The sequence below is a fragment of the Pantherophis guttatus genome, chromosome 9, assembly GCF_059756535.1.
Source record: "Pantherophis guttatus breed Tessera chromosome 9, ASM5975653v1, whole genome shotgun sequence".
Classification (NCBI taxonomy): Eukaryota; Metazoa; Chordata; class Lepidosauria; order Squamata; family Colubridae; genus Pantherophis; species Pantherophis guttatus.
In genome coordinates, this window is record NC_142071.1 from 29,063,057 (window position 1) to 29,081,246 (window position 18,190).

Below are 18,190 nucleotides of genomic sequence, written 5' to 3' on the forward strand. Positions count from 1 at the left end.
GACCCAGATTGTGGGGGCAATACGCTGACTTTGTATAAAATATACAAAAGTATGAAGGCTATCGCTTAACGCATTGTAAGCCGCCCTGAGTCTTCGGAGAAGGGCGGCATATAAATCAAATTAAAAACAAAACAAAAACAAAGTCTTCTTACCAGTTGTTGTAGTCATACACAATAAACAGTTGCAAACAGTAGCAAACACAGCAAAGAGATATCAGAGCAGTAACGATCAGCAAAGAGAGGAATAATTATCAGCAAAGAGAAATACTAACCAGCAAAGAGAAACAAACCATGTTTCAAGCTCCCTCTTAAGGACATTGGCTACAGAACTAACCAATCAGGACACAGTATGATGCAATACAGCAATACAGTCTTAAAGCTATATTGAGGTTTATATATTGCCAACCCAACAAGTTAGGTAATTATCATTTCCTAACACATGCATAACATTTTCCTGCGATGGCCAGTGTTTTGCACATACATAGCAACATTCACCAAGAGCTGGAGGTTCACCGTGCTGTTGCTATATACACCCATACAGGGGTGAAATCCAGCAGGTTCTGATAGGTTCTGCAGAACCTGTAGCGGAAATTTTGAGCGGTTTGGAGAACCGGCAAATACCACCTCTGGCTGGCCCCAGTGTGGGATGGGAATGGAGATTTTGCAATATCCTTCCCCCTGGAGTGGGGTGGGAATGGAGATTTTGCAGTATCCTTCCCCTGCCACGCCCACCAAGCCACACCCACCAACCCACACCACACCCACCAAACCATGCCCGCAGAACCGGTAGTAAAAAAAATTGGATTTCACCACTGCACCCATTGCTATATATCTATGTTAGGAAATTGTTATTACCCAACTGGTTGGTCAGGAAATATATAAACCAACATTGTGTGTTTGTAACTAAATGTATTATGTAGCTTTAAAAACTGTGTTGCATCATCCTGCATCCTGATTGGCTGAGCTCTGTAGCCAATGTACTTAAGGAGAGCTGAATTGTATTTTTCTACAACTGGTAAGAAGACTTTATATTGGAAAATGTCCCTGGACTGATCTTTATCTCACTTTATATGTGTATAACTTGGGATGTTTTTTGGACTATGATTTTGCTTTTTCCCTAAAAGTAAAATATGATCAAAACCCAGTTTGTTTGCATGTTAACTGTTATTATCCACAATCATTCTCGGTTGCTTTCGTGCGTAAACTCACAGGGTACTCTGCTCAATAATCCACAACATCAGTTATTAGCTGAGAATATCCTTAACAGGCGCATTGCTTCCGTATAACGTATTTGGGAGAGAGGAGGAGACAACTCCAAATTAATTTGCTAATTAATTAATTAGCAATTTTATGATGTTTGTGTGTCTATATTTTTCTTGACTGTACACCGCCTTGAGTCCTACGGGAGAAAGGCGGTATAGAAATATAATAAATAAATAAATAAATAAAATAAATTTAATTAATTAAATGTTAATTAGCTAACCGGTGCATATCCCCGTCGATGCACTGCTTAGCTTTTTTGGAATTGACCCCTTGCAGATATTTTGACTGCTGTTGCATGATTTGTACTTGTAGTGGTATGTGAGAATGTCCTTTGGGTAAGGGAGGAGGATCCACAGGGGAGTGTCTGGATAAGAGGCAGCTTAGCCCACAAATATCTCAGAAAGGACAAAACATGGCCGACATCTCAGACGGGACCTTCCCTAGCTTCTTAGGCTGTAAATGCGACAGGGGAGAAATGTCGCTTCAGACTTGCGAGACTCTTGAAGATGTAACCTTACAATAAAGTAGAATTGTTTCATCTGGGCCCACGTCTTGTCTGGACAACCTTGCAATTCTGATCGCATCCCACTTTTTTTTTTTCCCTCAGAAGCTCAAACATTCCTTACAGGGGGAAAATCTTCCTTTGTCCTCGCCCAGGGGTGGAATTCAGCCAGTTCGGATCGGTTTGGGTGAAGCGGATGTTAATTTTAATCTGGTTTGCCGAACCAAGGACTGGCTGACCCCTCCCGCCCCGCCCCACCCCTCCCAGGAGTCTCCACGCGGCCCGTTTTGGATGCCAGGTAAATGCAGGGCCCGCATGGAGGCTCTGGGAGGGTGAAAAATGGGCCTCCTGAAAGTTCCAGAAGTCTGGAAATGGGCCTGTTTCCGGCCTCTGGAGGGCCTCCAGAGCCCGGGAGAGGCCGTTTTCACCCTTCCGGAGGATTGAGAAAAGCCTCCGGAGCCTGGGGAGGACAAAAACGCCTCCCCCTGTGATGTAGGAGGCTGAGTAGGCCACGCCCACCATGGCCACGCCCACCCAACAACCGGGCAGAGAACCAGTTGCTAAAATTTTTGAACCCCACCCCTGTACTCGCTCCATATCTGCCTTGGGGAATGCGTTGGGCTAAGCGAGTGATTGGTTCAGTTATCCAGCGAATTCCCTTGGAGGAAGATGGTCCTATCCCCACTCCAATGGAGAACTGAATTCTCTGCAGTTCGGTGCCTTCACGGCCTCAAGGTTGATAAGGATTGTGGCCTCTCACACACATACCCAAGCACATAAGGTGAGAGAGGAGGGCTACATTTGGAGCAGTGGTGAAATCCAACTTTTTTTACTACTGGTTTTGTGGGCGTGGCTTGGTGTGGCTTGATGGGCGTGGTTTGGTGGGCAAAATCTCCATTCCCACCCCACTCTGGGGCCAGCCAGAGGTGGTATTTGCCGGTTCTCCGAACAACTCAAAATTTCTGCTACCGGTTCTCCGAACTGCTTAAAATTTCCGCTACAGGTTTTCCAGAACCTGCTGGATTTCACCCCTGATTTAGAGTTTTACCTTTCAGCTAGATTGATCTGCAGAATTTTCTCGGTAATGCACCTAGATGACTTGACTTTTTCTAGCCGTGTTTCTTTGCAAGCTTTCATTCACCGGACTCAGCCCGCTTGCTTTCTTCCATTTGGGATTGTCTTCTTCTGATGTTTCAACCTTTCTTGCCCCCCACCCTCCCTCCCAAATCAGGTTGGTCTTGCTTGCCCTCACGCAAATGTCCACGTTGGCTCTCCTGAAGCGGACGTGTCTTTCTCAGTCTGGGTTGAAACAGCTCTATCCTGCTGTCGCTTATTTATAGCCCGAACTGAAATCAGCTCATTTTTTGACATCTTCTCGTTTTAATCCCTTGTGCCGGATGCACCACTGTCCCTCGTGACAGGAGACGTGAAGAAGGGCTATGGATAAGGTCAGTGAACATCGGGATGGTACATGCTTTCAGCACCGAAAAGCATTCTTACTCTGCAGCTTGGTCTAGAGAGATAGGAGAAGCGGGGGAGAGAAAATCCTGAAGGCATCTCTGAGGGTTAGAGATTGGCTTTGGAACGGTGGCTGGTTGATTAGGTTGCTTCCAGAGATGAAGATCTGAGTCGGCAAACAGCCTTCTCTGGTTCTCTGTCCTCTTCTGGATCCTAGCAGTGAAGGGTCCTTAAGGGGTTGTGTTTTCTGGAGGTTTGGACCTGTCTTTGGGGTTCTTCAGCCCACGTATCCCAAGGGAAAATGTTCAGCCCATCCACAGCCACACCAAGTGAGATCCTGATCAGAGAGGTCTGGAACAATAGCGGTTGAGAGTGGAAAAGTCTGTTTTTTTCTATAAAAAAACCCACCCTGACACTGTGAGGGACATAGTCTTGCACTAGCTACCCAGCCAAGAAAAGGAATGGGAGACAAACACCTGAAAGCAGGACAAGAACCAATGGATGGAAACTAATCAAGGAAGGAACCAACCTAAAACTAAGGAGAATTTTCCTGAGAGTGAGAACAATTGATCAGTGGAACAACTTGTCTCCAGAAGTTATGGGTGCTCCATCACTGGAGTTTTTCAAGGACAACCAATTGTCTGAAATGGTATAGGGTCTTCTGCCTGAGTAGGGGGTTGGACTAAAAGACCTCAAGGTCTCTCTGTTGTTCTGTTACAAGCAAGTTAAAGGGTGATGCAGTCTCTGAACATGGGGAAATGTGGTCCTTAAATCCAAATTTGCAAGCGGTTGGCAGGAGAAAGCTGCCAGGAACTCTGTAGAGAGCCAGCAGTTATATAGGCCAATGATGGCTAACCTTTTTGCCATCATGTGCCAGGAGAAGGGGTGGGGGCGGAGGAGGTTTGTGCGAGCACGTGTCCACGCTTATAATTCTATGTGCCCTGCCCTGTGCATGTGTGAGGAACCTCCACTTTCCCCCGCTCCTGGCCTCTCTCGGAGTCTCTGGAGGCTGAGGACAGCAAAAAAAGTCACTTCCTGTCCCACTGGAAGTTGGGAAATGGGCCATTTCAGGCCTCCGGGGGTGGGGAAGGCTGTTTTTGCCCTCCCCAGATGCATAGAGAGGAGCCAGATGAGAAAGAAAAACGGGCCTTCCCCACCACCCCTCCAGGCCCTCCGGAGGCAGGAAACAGCTTGTTTCCCTACTTCTGGTGGGCCCAGAGGGCCTGAAAATCAGCTGGCTGGCACGCGTGTGCACGCCAGAGCTGAGCTGGCATGCCCACTGATATGGCTATGTGTGTCACCTGTGGCACGCGTACCATAGGTTAGCCATCACGGATATAGGCTGTCCCAGCCTCTCCCAACTTGGTACCCTTCAGAAGTGTGAGACTTCCGTTCCCAGAAGTTGGAGATAGGTTCTCAAGAACTCCTGATGGGATCAGGTTGAGAAACTAGAGACCCATCCTCTCCCTCCCTTCTTCTTTCTCTTTTCGCTTGCTGGCCACATAAAATATTCGCTGACCCTTTTGGCAGGCCAATTAATTTAATGCTGTTTTCTCCAAATCAAAGTGCATCCATAACTCCTTGTTTTAATGAACTCGGTCCTGCGTTTTTCAGCATAATGGATGCCTTCTTGGTTGACAACGGGGATAATTGTCTTGGCTCAAATGTAGCCTAATGCCGTCCAGCTTTTAACTCCCACCGATCTGGGGTGGCAGGACAGAACAGGCCAAATGGCATTTTTGTGCCCAGCTGCCGCAATCCAGAATCAAGGGGTGGGGCTTGTTGGAAAGGAGGCGGGGCTTCTTAGCAGCATTTGGCCATCCAGATGTACCAAGGCAGGAATTGGCTGACGTCTCATCGGTCACGGAAATTGGTATTTTCCTACTTTTTCTTACGTAAAGACAAGAGGCCAATTCGGGAGATATTTTCATTCCCAAGGCAGGGGTATTAAGCCGTTGAATAAAAGTGCTCGAAATGACAGAATAGAATTATAATCATAGGAATTGACAGATTAAAAAAAAATATGAACAGAGAGACGTTATTAAAATGCCTTCCTTAGGACTACTTTAAAAAATATGAAGGAAGCTTATAATAAAGAGAATGTATATTTAATTATTCATGTCTTAACTGCAGCTAGAATTGTATTTGCACAACATTGGAAAAGTGGAGCAATCCCCATCGAAGAGAAAGTGATAAGGAAAATATTAGAATGTGCAGAAATGAATAGATTAACGTTAGCAATTAAGGAGAAAGAGCAAACGTGCGGTCCTCCCGAGCTCTGTTTTCAGCTGCGACGGCCTTCTGAAGCTCTCTGCCAGTGAAAACGGAGCTTGGGAGGGAGGGTTGTGTGCAGCCCCTGAGCTTTGTTTTCACTGGCAGAGGGGTACAGGAGGCCATCACAGCCGAAAACGGAGTCGGGAGGGGGGGGTCTGCGCACAGGGACCTCCTCCCAAGCTCCATTTTTGCCAGCAGAGTGCTGGCGAAAATGTTTTCCCGAAAATAAGACATCCCCTGATAATAAGCCCAATTGGGCTTTTGAGCGCATGTGCTAAAATAAGCCTCCCCAAAAAAATAAGCCCTCCCCAAAAATATTTAAATGCAGAGCTGGAAATCAGGTAAGATGGCAAGAGGAGCCCCATCTTGTTCCACATGCCCCAAAATAATAAGACCTCCCCCAAAATAAGGCCAAGCGCTTATTTTGGGATTCAAAAATATAAGAAAATAAGGGTCTTATTTTCGGGGAAACACGGTAGCAAAAGTGGAACCTAATAAAAACAAGGACAGTAAAAACAATAGACTGAAAAACAGATTCTGTCCCAGAGCAGTAACTATATTGAATTCTACTGTATAGTGCAATATTAATGCAATATCAGGAGTTTTGCAATTCAATTGCATATAATGTGAAGGATGAGAGTTTGGGTTTTATAGTTTTCTTATGTATGATGTACACTGAAGATGGCATTTGATTTTGTTGTACGAGGTGCAGTGACAATAAAGTAAACTAACTCTCCCAGCCAGATTCAAATTTTTTATTACAGGTTCTCTGGGCGTGGCTTGGTGGGCGTGGCTTGGTAGGCGTGGCAGGGGAAGGATACTGTAAAATCTCCATTCCCATCCCACTCCAGAGGGAAGATACTGTAAAATCTCCATTCCCTCCCCACTCCAGGGGAAGGATACTGCAAAATCTCCATTCCCTCCCCACTCCAGGGGAAGGATCTTTCCTCCCAATCAGTTGGGACTCGGAAGGCAGAGAATAGATGGGGGCGGGGCCAGTCAGAGGTGCTATTTACCAGTTCTTTCGAAATTTCCGCTACTGGTTCTCCAGAACTGGTCAGAACCTACTGAATACCACCTCTGCTTCCAGTCCTGTCTGGGCCAACACAGGTGCCCCCGACACAAGTGACCATCGAGCTGGCCAGCCCCACCTGGCCACCCCCCCATCCCTTCAAGGTCAAACACAACCCTGATGTGGCCCTCAATGACATCGAGTTTGATCCCCCTCTGCTAAATCAACTCAGCCAGGATGTCATCTAGAGTTACCCTCGTATCACTAAAGGAGACGACCTGAAGCTGGAAAGAGATGGGGTGAAGGGTTGAGGTAGTGTTTCTAAGCCTTCGCAAATTCTCTTCACGGCTGCACTTCATTGATCCTCAGTGACTATTCAGCTTTAAAGTGGATTGGAAAAGAATAGGGGATACGCCATTAGCAGCATCTGTTCAGCACAGTGAAGGGTGAACAAGGATTTAAATTAAGACAGGTCCAAATACAATCCAGTAATGCAATTCAATGACTGGAATGGCGGCGGAGGGGATTATCTTTCCGTAAAGGTAGGCCACATTTATCGCTGCTCTTCCAGGCGGAGAATTTATGCCAGGCGCACGATTATTATAAGATGTGACTTTGATTTTTTTCTTCTTCCTTTTTCGCTTTTCAATAATGCCGTCCCTGATTACTCCCCTTTGCCAGAAAGGGGCCATCGCATCCGTAAGATAAAAGGAACAATTCAAGAGTTTTTTATTACACTTTGCTTTTCTCTGGGACTAATAGGTGGAAGAAAGGCTCAGGTCTGTGAAGCAAAATGTAAGGATTAGAAGGATTTAAAAAAAAAAAGAAGAAGAAAAAAAGGTAATTGAGAAAGTCAGCTGGCTCTTTGCAGGGCTGACTTCTTCTTCGGGTTTTCGTTTATTATCACCAGCGTTGTGTCAAAGACAAAGATTCCCAGACCGTTTTAAGTAAGGTTGCTCAACTCGAGCTCTTTGCTAATCCGGGGCTACTCCGTTTATATAATTGATTACACCCCGGTGATAACCTTCTGCTTTTGGCACAATCGGGAGCCAGGTGTGGAAACCAGGGAATTATCGTGGCTCCGGCGGCTTGAGATAATCTGAGTTTGCATTGTCATGAATTTATGGGATTGCGCCAGGCAGCCAGACGCTGGGTGGCAAGTTCAGAGCCTCTTTGCAAAGAGACGTAATCAATTCCCAGGGTTTATGGCTGGGTGTTTTCCACCAAGATACGGTTATGATTAGCCCAAATGCAAGTTCTCGGATAGAATCGTTTTACCTGTAGAATGGAATAGAATAGAATTCTTTATTGGCCAAGTGTGATTGGACACACAAGGAATTTGTCTTGGTGCATACGCTCTCGGTGTACATAAAAGAAAATATACATTCGTCAAGAATCATAAGGTACAACACTTAATGATAGTCATAGAGAAACAGTCAATATAAATCTTAAGGATACCAGCAACAAAGTTACAGTCATACAGTCATAAGTGGGAGGAGATGGGTGATAGGAACGATGAGAAGATTAATAGTAATGCAGACTTAGTGAATAGTTTGACAGTGTTGAGGGAATTATTTTTTTAGCGGAGTGATGGCGTTCGGGAAAAAAACTGTCCTTGTGTCTAGTTGTTCTGGTGTGCAGTGCTCTATAGCGTCATTTTGAGGGTAGGAGTTGAAACAGTTTATGTCCAGGATGCGAGGGGTCTGTAAATATTTTCCCAGCCCCCTTTTTGACTCCTGCAGTATATAGGTCCTCCATGGAAGGCAGGTTGGTAGCCATGATTTTTTCTGCAGTTCTAATGATCCTCTGAAGTCTCTGTCTGTCGTGTTGGGTTGCAGAACCAAACCAGACAGTTATGGAGGTGCAGATGACAGACTCATCTAGCAATGTGCTAGAGTCCTGACTTTACAGAGCCAGCAGGGCGCTGCAGTTGCCAAAAAAAAAGCCAACTCAATCCTAGGCTGCATTAAGAGAGGGGTAGAATCAAGATCACGTGAAGTGTTAATACCACTTTATAATGCCTTGGTAAGGCCACACTTGGAATTCTGCATCCGGTTTTCATCGCCACGATGTAAAAAAGCTGTTGAGACTCTAGAACAGTGACGGCAAACCTTTTTGGCACCGAATGCCCAAACTGGAACACTCTGTGTGTGCACCAGAGTCCTAGAAACTCGGAGACCAGCTGACTCGTGCGCACGTGTGTGTGCCAGCCACCTGGGCTTTGGGTTTCCAATGAGTGCATGTGCATCAGCCAGGTGGGTTTCCGGGGCTCTGGCATGCTCAAAAACCACCTGGCTGGCACCTATCCTAGAAGAGAAGCTGGCGATGGCATGTGTGCCATAAGTCCGCCATCACAGCTGTAAGAAAGAGTGCAAAGAAGAGCAAGAAAGATGATTAGGGGACTGGAGGCTAAAACATACGAAGAACGGTTGCTGGAACTGGGTATGCCTAGTTTAATGAAAAGAAGGTTTAGGAGTGACATGACAGCAGTCTCCCAGCATTTGAGGGGCTGCCACAAAGAAGAGGGAGTCAACCTATTGTCCAGGATAAGAAACAATGGATGGAAACTAATCAAGGAGAGAAGCAACCTGGAATTAAGGAGAAACTTCCTAACGGTGAGGACAATTGACCAGTGGAACAGCTTATCTCTAGAAGTTGTGGGTGCTTCATCACTGGAGGTTTTTAAGAAGAGATTGGACAGCCACTTGTCTGAAACGGTATAAGTCTCCTGCTCGAGGAGAGGGATGGACTAGAAGACCTCCAAGCTCCCTTCCAATTCTGTTACTCTGTAATTCTGAGTCAATATTGGAAACTCCATCCCTTCGGCGCAGAGCAAAGCAGGAGGTAAATGCTTTTAGTGCCTGATTAGAATTGGTTCTTTCTTGATGCCCATTAACCTCTGGTGGAAAGGCTTTGTAGAAGAGACACGGCTTTTTCTCCAAACTGCAGGACCTCTTGGGAAGCTATGAGAGAGCTCCTAAGGGTCTAAGGTCACCAATAGGTTTTTTTTTCCCCTCTCTCTCTTCTTTTATCTAAGAACTAAATCGGGTTTCATTCGTTGCACGTACAAAATTGCACTTCTGTGGTTTTTTTCCCCCTTCTTTGATCAACGCCCATTGCTGGGGCTTTGAGAGGTGGCATCGTAGAGGCCTCTTTCCAAGGGAATTGAAAACAAAATATAGGTGTGACCTTTTTGGAGTAAAATTGAATAGTAGTAGTCTTTGACCTATGACCACAATTGGGAGTAGAATTCCCGTTGCTAAGCAAGCAATGTTGTTCAGTGAGCTGTGCCTGATTCTCTATCCTTTTTTGATTTCTAAGTGAATTTATTTATTTATTTATTTATTTATTTATTTATTTATTTATTTTCATTTATTTTCATTTATTTATATGCCGCCCTTCTCCCAAAGGACTCAGGGCGGCGAACACAAATTAAAAACACACAATAATAGAAAATCCTAATTAAAAACCAATTAAAACAGGATAAATAAATAATACCACCCAAGAATCAGACTCAATTTGCCTGTTGGAAGCCATGTGGGGATGTCTAAAATAGTGACCATATGACGCGGACATAAGTACAATGCCAGTTGCCCCAAGTGCCCAAATTGTGACTGTGGGGTTACTACCGTGATGGTTGTAACTGCGAGGATTGATCGCAAGCCACTTTTTCCAGGGCCATGGTGACTTTGAACTGTCACTAAATGAAGGGTCGTAAATTGAGGACTACCTGAAGGTGATAAGAAAGGTAGCCAAGAAGGAGGGATGTGCAAGAAGAGGTGCTAAGAAACAGCCCATGTAAGACATAAACTAAAGAGCGAAACAACAGAAGAATATTGTAGGAGAAGAATTCTCAGTCCTCAATCCTCCATGGTTGTCCCAAGGGTGATTTTTCAAGAGGCAACTGGACTTTCTTGGGTTTTCTTTGAAGACGTTTCGCTTCTCACCCAAGAAGCTTCTTCAGCTCTGACAGGATAGTGGGGAATGGAAGGATTTATATTCCTTGCAGACAGCTGGTCATTTGCATCCTTTTAGAGGGTCGTTGAAGCCCTTGGGGGTTTATCTGTGTCCTCAGGGTCACCTGAGTGGTGCAAATGATTCCTGTAGTCTGCAATTTTTTCCACTGGAAATCCATTCCTACTCCCACACCATTCATCCCAAATTGTATAGCTAAAGGTCTGTAGAGATTCTCAGTCATGCAGGAATATAAATCCTTCCATTCCCCATTGTCCTGACAGAGCTGAAGAAGCTTCTTAGATGAGAAGCGAAATGCCTTCAAAGAAGGACCAGGAAGTCCAGTTGCCTCTTGAAAAAAGTACCTTTGGGGCCTCCCTCCCTCCTTCTTTCCTTCCTTTCTCCCTCCTTCTCTCCCTCTCTTCCTCACTTCCTTCGTTCCTTCCCCGCCATCCAGTCAGAGCTGAAGAAGCTTCTTGGATGAGAAGCGAAATGCCTTCAAAGAAGGACCAGGAAGTCCAGTTGCCTCTGGAAAAAAGCACCTTTGGGGCCTCCCTCCCTCCTTCTTTCCTTCCTTTTTCCCTCCTTCTCTCCCTCTCTTCCTCACTTCCTTCAGTCCTTCCCCGCCATCCAGTCAGAGCTGAAGAAGCTTCTTGGATGAGAAGCGAACCATCTTCAAAGAAAAACCAGGAAGTCCAGTTGCTTCTTGAAGAAAGCACCTTTGGGGTCTCCCTCCCTCCTTCTTTCCTTCCTTTCTCCCTCCTTCTCTCCCTCTCTTCCTCACTTCCTTCGTTCCTTCCCCGCCATCCAGTCAGAGCTGAAGAAGCTTCTTGGATGAGAAGCGAAACGTCTTCAAAGAAAAACCAGGAAGTCCCAGTTGCCTCCGGAAGAAAAGCAGCTTTGGGATAACCATGATTGGATGACGGAGAATCTCCATAGATCTTGAATTAAGGCCAGTTCCTTGGTGAAGTCATGTTCTGTAGTTTTCTTGGCAACGGTATGGAAGCTCCTCCATGCTCTAAAAGCCTTCCTCAAACTTTCTGCTGGTGTCTTGGTCCGTCGTGCTGATGATGGTAGAAAATGGGACATGGATTTTTCCAAGTATTCAGTAAACAAAATCTGTTCTTGATTTAAAGAAGTGTTTGGGGCGAAGTGCATTAACTCCGTAAGCAAAAATTGCCTTGGCTGAAGACGGAAGGAGCTACAAGCAGTCAGAAAACGTGGCAACCATCTGGCTGTCACCTCTTTTTATTAATGTTTTTTAAGGAGTTGCTGAGAAGGAGACGAAAGCTATTACTTTTGGGCTGCTCGGTTGACTGCTTTTTTGCCTGCTTGAAGTTCATACGGGGTGGGGACACGCGGAGGTGTTGGAACAACCGAAGAATCTGTTTTATTATGGGGCGGGGGAGAGAGGCTGGGCTGTGATGGATTGATCCTTGGCCAGATCCTCAGCAAAGTTGTCCTGGATCATTAGCTTCAAACCTCGCTGATGGCCAGATAAGAAATTGTAGGAGTTCAACGACTAGCCAGGGTTACCTGGAACTTAATTACTGGAAATTACAAGGTAGACACCACCTCCAGGTGGTAAAAGGGGCGCGGTGGCTCGATGGCTAAGATGCTGAGCTTGTCGATCGAAAGGTCGGCAGTTTGGCGGTTCGAATCTCTAGTGCCGCGTAACGGGGTGAGCTCCCGTGACTTGTCCCAGCTTCTGCCAACCTAGCAGTTTGAAAGCAGGTAAAAAATGCGAGTAGAAAAACAGGGACCACCTTTGGTGGGAAGGGAACAGCGTTCCGTGCGCCTTTGGCGTTGAGTCATGCCGGCCACATGACCATGGAGACATCTTTGGACAGCGCTGGCTCTTCAGCTTTGAAACGGAGATGAGCACCGCCCTCTAGAGTCGGGAACGACTAGTGCATATGTGCGAGGGGAACATTTACTTTTACCTTACCAATTCCAGAAGGACGTGCAAGGAAGAAGGGTTGATGTATTGTTGAGTAATAGCCCATCAGAATGGAGTTGGAAGGGACCTCAGAGGTCTTCTAGTCCAGCCCCTTTCTCAAGCAGAAGAACCTATACTATTTCAGACAAGCGACTGTCCAGTCTCTTCTTAAAAACCTGCAGTGATGGAGCGCCCACGATTTCTGGTGGCAAGCTGTTCCACTGATTCATTCTCCTCACTGTTAGGAAAGTTTCTTCTCAATTCCAGGTTGCTTCTCTCCCTGGTTAGTTTTCATCCATTGTTTCTTGTCCTGCCCTGCTTATATTCTACTCCTCGTATGTAAATTCCTAGGAAGACCTGACAGTTTTATGTAAACATCTCTTAGAAGATATGAAATATTTTATCGCTTGTGCCGCGGCCAAATTCTGCATTGCTGTAGCGAAAATAAGGTCTCCTCCAACACAGGAATAACCAGATCCCTTCAGGGTTATTACCTGTTAGCTACCTTGTTTTGGGGGAAAATACATATTTTTAACCTATCAACTCTGATATTTTCGACAGGTAATTAATATACCGTTATAGATACATTACATTTTCATCAGGGAGGCTCCTTGCTGTTCTGTTATCTTATTTCACGTCTTTGATTCTACTTTCGCATTGTATGCTTTCAAATTTTGCTGGTCGCACCTTATTTCATTTTGGATTCTGCTGTTCAGCTGTTGGCGTTTGGTGGTAGACTGCCTCTAAGAGGGGAGGCTCTCTTTCAGCCCGGTGTCTGATCCCGGATGCTAAAACGGATCCCCTAGCCCCCTTCCAAGCCAGGGAAACTCGTTTACGGATCCCAAAGCGTCGTGTAGAGACAGCGAATCGATTCTTAATTGCAACCCACGGTGTCCCATCGTTTTTTGCGATGAGCGGCTGCGTAAATCGAACTGAGAAACACGTGGCATGGCAGCGGATGATCAGAGCGAACTGGGAGATGCGAACGTAAATCTTGGCCTCCACTGTGGTCGTACGTCGAGGACCTACCTGCCTCTCATTCCTAGGCAGGCGATCTCCGATCTCCAAACATCTGACGGGAAGAATCTTAAACCGGCAGCTGCTTCTTCGCCGACAATAACTTTCTTTCCCCCGTTCTCAGCTCTTTTCTTCTGAGCCGTTTGGCAAAAGGCCTGTGCCAGCCTAGTTCTGCCAGTTTTCAGTGCCAGGATGCCTTTTGTTGTTTTAAGAGGCGAACCGAGCTAAAGCCACCGAGGGCTCCTCTCTGTGTTGAAGCAGCACAGGAAGGATTGCGTAAATAGTATAGCCATATGCACCTGCATGTCATCCGCGGGAGAATTTGGCCGTGCAACCCTCGTTTTAGGCTTAGAAATACGTACAGGGGCACCTGTGCATGTGTTGCTTTTGCAGATAAGGGCACACGATGTGTGCGTTTGTATGTGTGTGTTTTGCTTCCGCATAGACAAGTGTAAGATAAGCCGCAGAAGCTTTCCGCCCCCCCCCCTCGCCAGGTAACAGCTGCCGGCTCAGCACACCTTCCCGAAAGCCGTTGCTGTGTCAATAAACAAGAAACAATGAACCGCTGTTTTTTTTTTATTATTTTTTGAAATTCGACTCCCGTGCCGAAAATCCTAAACAGCGTGGCTTCCAGATTACATATATATATATATATATATCCCTCCAGAAGTGCCTGTTTTTAAACATTGCCCCTCTTCCCATTTGAAAATAGAAGGTTCTGAATTTTCTGGGGAGCAATATGGAGATGGGGCCCCAATCCCAAAAACCTGAGATCTCTTCTGAGTCTCTCATTCAAATCCTAACCAGGTCTAAATCTGTTCCGATTTTCCCAGATAGCCATGGTTAGCTAGGTATGGCCACTGCTGTAGCCCAGGATGCATAGGTCCTTCCTTCCTTCCTTCCTTCCTTCCTTCCTTCCTTCCTTCCTTCCTTCCTTTTTTTTTTTTTTTAATTTGATTTATATGCCGCCCTTCTCCGGAGACTCAGGGCGGCTTACAATGTGCTCAGCAATAGCCTTCATCCTTTTGTATATTTATACAAAGTCAGCTTATTGCCCCCACAAACTGGGCCCTCATTTCACCTACCTTAGAAAGGATGGAAGGCTGAGTCAACCTTGAGCCTGGGGAGATTCAAACCTGCAGTAATTGCAGGCAGCTGGTCTTAATAACCAGCTTAATAACAGGGTGCCTTAGACCACTGTACTACAAGGCTCCTTCCTTCCTTCCTTCCTTCCTTCCTTCCTTCCTTCCTTCCTTCCTTCCTTCCTTCCTTCCCTCCCTTCATCTAGTTCCCTTCCTTCCTTCCTTCCTCCCTCCCTCCCTCCTGCATATACACCCCATCCTGACATTTCCTTGCTTCCCGATTGCTTGTCTTTACATTGTGGAGCCTTTTTCTTGCTTTCATCCAATATTGTGACATTGTTTGTTTTTTTTACTCTGGTGTGTCTGAAAGCACCATTTGTCACGTTAGATGAGGCCACCGAGAAGGAAGGAAAAAACAAAGGAAAGAGGCAGATTACCAAGTTTGGAGGAGAAGAGCAGAAGGCCAGTAGTAGTAGTAGTAGTAGTAGTAGTAGTAGTAGTAGTAGTCATTGTTGTCAGTGGTGGGATTTAGACAGTTTGCACCTATTCACGAGAACCGGTTGTTAACTTTCTAAGCAATGTGGAGAACTGGTTGCTGGAAGAAATCTTTTGTTTTTTTCCACTTTACAGGGCTAATCCTGTAAGGAATTACAACATTCTGGTGTTGTTTCTAGTCTAATCTTAATTGCCCTGTTTACAGAAACTGCCTGTCTGGTTAATCCTTATTACATTGTAACAGCTAAGGCGAAGCACCCATCGATCTGAGTGACATTGAGTTGGCCACACCCACACGGTCACATGACCACTGAGCCACATCTAGCCAGCTGGTCATTAGGGCAGAGAACCGGTTGTTAAATTATGTGAATCCCACCACTGGTAGTAGTAGTAGTAATACCCTGTTTTCCCGAAAATAAGACATCCCCTGATAATAAGCCCAAACGGGCGTTTGAGTGCATGCGCTAAAATAAGCCCCCCCTGAAAATAATCCCTCCCTGAGAATATTTAATCACATGTGCAGCTGGTCCCTGCCATTTCCTCTGGCTAGGGGTAGGGAGACAGAGCTGGAAATCAGGTAAGACAGCAAGAGGAGCCCCGTCTTGCTCCACGTGCCCCAAAATAATAAGACCTCCCCGAAAATAAGGCCAAGCGCTTATTTCAAGGTTCAAAAAAATATAAGACAGGGTCTTATTTTCAGGGAAACATGGTAGTAGTAGTAGTAGTAGTAGTAGGTCACCAAGCTTGGAGGAGAAGAGCAGAAGGCCAGTAGTAGTAGTAGTAGTAGTAGGTCACCAAGCTTGGAGGAGAAGAGCAGAAGGCCAGTAGTAGTAGTAGTAGTAGGTCACCAAGTTTGGAGGAGAAGAGCAGAAGGCTAGTAGTAGTAGTAGTAGTAGGTCACCAAGCTTGGAGGAGAAGAGCAGAAGGGTAGTAGTAGTAGTAGTAGTAGTAGTAGGTCACCAAGCTTGGAGGAGAAGAGCAGAAGGGTAGTAGTAGTAGGTCACCAAGCTTGGAGGAGAAGAGCAGAAGGGTAGTAGTAGTAGGTCACCAAGCTTGGAGGAGAAGAGCAGAAGGGTAGTAGTAGTAGTAGTAGGTCACCAAGCTTGGAGGAGAAGAGCAGAAGGCCAGTAGTAGTAGTAGTAAATAAATAAATTATAATAAAAAAGAAATAAAATAGATAATAAATATAAAATAATAAAGAATAAAATAAAGAATAAATAAAATAACGAATAAAAATAAAGAATAGAATAGAATAAATAATAAAACAAAACAGAACAAAAGAAATAATAAAATAAAATAGTAAAAACAAAATAAAAATTAGAATAAAACAAAATAAAATAAAATAAAAACAGGATAGAGTAAAACAAATAATACGAAACAAAATAAAATTGGAGGGAGACAAGGTGCTTCATTTTCCTTCTTGGTAGAAAACCCACTCGGGGGAATAACTCAGCTTCAGGGAGAGCGGAGAACGTCAAGGAGCCTCGGTGGTTGAAATGCGGCAGATTTATGGCCGCCTGGGAGGAGGCGAGAGAGGAAAACAAGCCAAACGGAATAATCTCCCGTGTTTGCATCGATCCATAACCTGGTTGGCTGCGTGGATGCGACTCGGCTGCTTTCCCATCTGCTTAATGAAGGAGCTCCTGGGCAGCTCGGAGCTTCCCGGTAAGAAATGGGCCCAATAAAAGATAGCATCTCTCCGTTCAGTCTTCCTGCCTGTCGCTGCGCACGACTTATTGTTCCGCTGCCTGTTAATGATTGCAGCTTTCCATTTTGCTCTTGCCAGAAAGCCTCCGGGCCTTTCCTTTCCTGCAACCATGAGGGCTAGAAACTTGGATGGTTTTTAAGCGGGGAGCCCAGATCTTCTGCGTCTTCTTGGCTGTGGCGCAGGGGGTCCCCGGCTGGAGGTGGCTTTGCTGCTTCAGGCAGGCGTCCGTCTTTTAGATTCCAGGATCCGAGGACGGTCAGGGTCTTTTCCGCTTTGCAAAAGGCGAGGCAGGCAGCAGAGGCCAGGTTGCAAGGAGGACAGCGGAAAATAAGGGTTGCCTCCCCTCCTTCTATTGCAAGGTGCTTCTCTCTGTGTGTGACTTCATTTTGTGAAGTCTTTACTCTTGGATCACCCTCCCTCCCTCTTGACTTCCTTCTTTCTCTATCTTTTCCTTCCTTCCCTCCCTCCCTCCTTCTTCATCTTTTCCTTCCTTCCTTCCTTCCTTCCTTCTCTCCCTCCCTCCTTCCCTTTCAACTTCCTTCTTCACCTCTTCCTTCCTTCCCTCCCTCCCTCCCTCTCTTTCAACTTCCTTCTTCATCTTTTCCTTCCTTCCCTTCCTCCCTCCTTCCCTTTCAACTTCCTTCTTCATCTTTTCCTTCCTTCCTTCCCTTTCAATTTCCTTCTTCATCCTTTCCTTCCTTCCTTCCTTCCCTCCCTCCTTCCCTTTCAACTTCCTTCTTCATCTTTTCCTTCCTTCTTTCCCTCCCTCCCTCCCTCCTTCCCTTTCAACTTTCTTCTTCATCTTTTCCTTCCTTCCTTCCTTCCTTCCCTCCCTCCTTCCCTTTCAATTTCCTTCTTCATCTTTTCCTTCCTTCCTTCCTTCCTTCCTTCCCTCCCTCCCTCCCTCCCTCCCTCAACTTCCTTCATCTTTTCCTTCCTTCCCTCCCTCCCTCTTTCAACTTCCTTCATCTTTTCCTCCCTTCCGTCCTTCCTTACCACCATTCCTCCCATCCTCTCAACTTCCTTCTTTCTCTATCTTTTCCTTCCTTCCTTCCTTCCTCCTTCCCTCCCTCCCTTTCTCCTTCCTTCCTTCTAAATTTTTTTTTACTGATTATTTACTTGGGAGACAGAGGGTGTCTCTAAGATGCAATGTACTTTCGCTTTGTGACAGGTTACACTTTGGGTAACCTGTCATATCCCATAGCAACTCCCAATGGATGAGGGAATACCTCTTTCTTTTTTGGGAGTAGCCAAATGGGACAAGAAACCTTTTGCACTTCTCTGATTTCCGTTGAGCCTGCCTCTTTAGCCTGGGCCTTTGTCTCCTTCCAGGGTCAGTGGGAGGCGTATGCTAAACCCTCTCCAATCCCCACTGGCCGTACTGGGAAGAGGGTTGCTTTTCCCTCATCCTTGGTGGGGAAGCCCAATGCAATGCAAGCTGGGCTTTGGAAGTAGACCCTCCAGCTGGCACCATTTGTCACATGGTG

General features: G+C 45.8%; 1 protein-coding gene across 3 annotated transcripts in view; it reads left to right on the forward strand.

Moving 5' to 3' along the window:
- Positions 1–18,190, forward strand: part of NECTIN1 (nectin cell adhesion molecule 1) — a 215,949-nt gene that overhangs the window by 24,570 nt on the left and 173,189 nt on the right. The gene's annotated exons all lie outside the window — the stretch shown is intronic.